The sequence below is a fragment of the Cynara cardunculus genome (assembly GCF_001531365.2).
Source record: "Cynara cardunculus var. scolymus isolate 2C chromosome LG 12, CcrdV1, whole genome shotgun sequence".
NCBI lineage: Eukaryota > Viridiplantae > Streptophyta > Magnoliopsida > Asterales > Asteraceae > Cynara > Cynara cardunculus.
This window is the reverse complement of record NC_037539.1, coordinates 8810650-8812034: the sequence shown is the minus strand read 5'-3', so window position 1 is coordinate 8812034 and position 1385 is coordinate 8810650. Positions and strand designations below refer to the sequence as shown.

Sequence of the window (1385 nt, the reverse complement as noted above, 5' to 3'; positions counted from 1 at the left end):
TATATATATATATATATATATATATATATATATATATATATATATATATATATATATATATATATATACACACACACGTTAACTGGAAAAAGATTTTAAACAAGATGTATACAAAATTATCTTCTATTACAAAAGAGCAGGTAAGTATGCCATTATAATTTTAGGATATAAAAAGTAGATAACAAATCATTTCATATTTTAAAAACATAATTATATTATAAAAAATTTATCATAGAATTGAATATATGTCAACATATTACTGTGATAGAAATATGTCAATATTCGTCTATATTTGTTAGGAACCGGAAATTTTGAATTTTTTTTTTTTATAATTAAACTCACTTTTTTAGTCCGATATATTTTATAACAAACCAATTGAAACTTGGAAATAGAAAAATAAATGAAAATGATGCAACCTCGAATCATCAAACGAGCAAATCGTGAGGGATTACATCTTATAATTTTTTTTTAAAATTTTCTTAAAACAAATCTATTTTTTTTATTAACCTGGATATCCACCCGCTATGTGAGCCGATTAATCCCAAGACGACCACCTGCTTTGCAGATAGCCCGGAGTCACCGCATTTGAACCTCCGTGGCCACAAGAAGATTTTTATTCCTCCTTGGATTTGAACCTGGGACCTCCTCGTACTTTTGACCTTTATTGTCAAACTCAAACCAATCAGGCACCACCCTTATGGTTCAAATCTTCTGTTTTATTGTCAATGAGATTGGATCGGTCATCGTTGAAGATAGTCTTAAACACATAACTTAAGATTGATACTCGAGATATATAAATATCAAGAAAGAATTATTATCAAAACACATATTATCAAATATTATTTGAATCCATTGTTATCAATTCTATATGACAACCGTTGATGAATTAGAGAAAGAAATAAACACGTAACATATACCGTGTAGAATCGAATTGAACGAAACAAAAAGTAGAGATAAAAGAGACTTACTATATAAGGAAATATGATCTGCAAAAAGTAGCAGCAGAACCGATTCTTTCCAATTTCAGAAAGAAGAGGGTTGAAATCATGTATGCAAATGACCAAAGCAAAAAGAGGTGAAAGTAGACGAAGGTGTTGGGGGGGAACTCAAAAGTATTTATTCTTAAAATGAGCTGTTTGGTTATTGGGCCTTTATCAATGGCCATCTTCGAGGGTTATTTTGGGTATTTCACTTTCTTATATTGTAATTCTTGTAATAAAGAAATTAAATTATTATTTTTAAGAAAATAACTACAAAAAGATATTGGTCTTGATTGACGTAATTTTTCTACCGCGTGTACATTCTTTTCTCTGCATCATTTACTAAAACAGTGATCTCTTTGTCTTTGATTTCTTGTCACAAAGGGGGGGAATGCAAGGGGGACA

At 29.5% G+C, this 1385-nt stretch overlaps 1 protein-coding gene across 1 annotated transcript in view; it reads right to left on the bottom strand.

Annotated features, from left to right (window-relative positions):
• The window catches only part of LOC112522852 (protein DETOXIFICATION 25-like), a 5377-nt gene extending 4268 nt beyond the window's left edge, over positions 1–1109 (bottom strand). Inside the window, exon 1 of the mRNA XM_025132166.1 lies at positions 969–1109. The gene's annotated coding sequence lies outside the window, so the exon portion shown is untranslated. The remainder of the gene's footprint in view (positions 1–968) is intronic.
• Between the last annotated feature and the right edge of the window lie 276 nt (positions 1110–1385).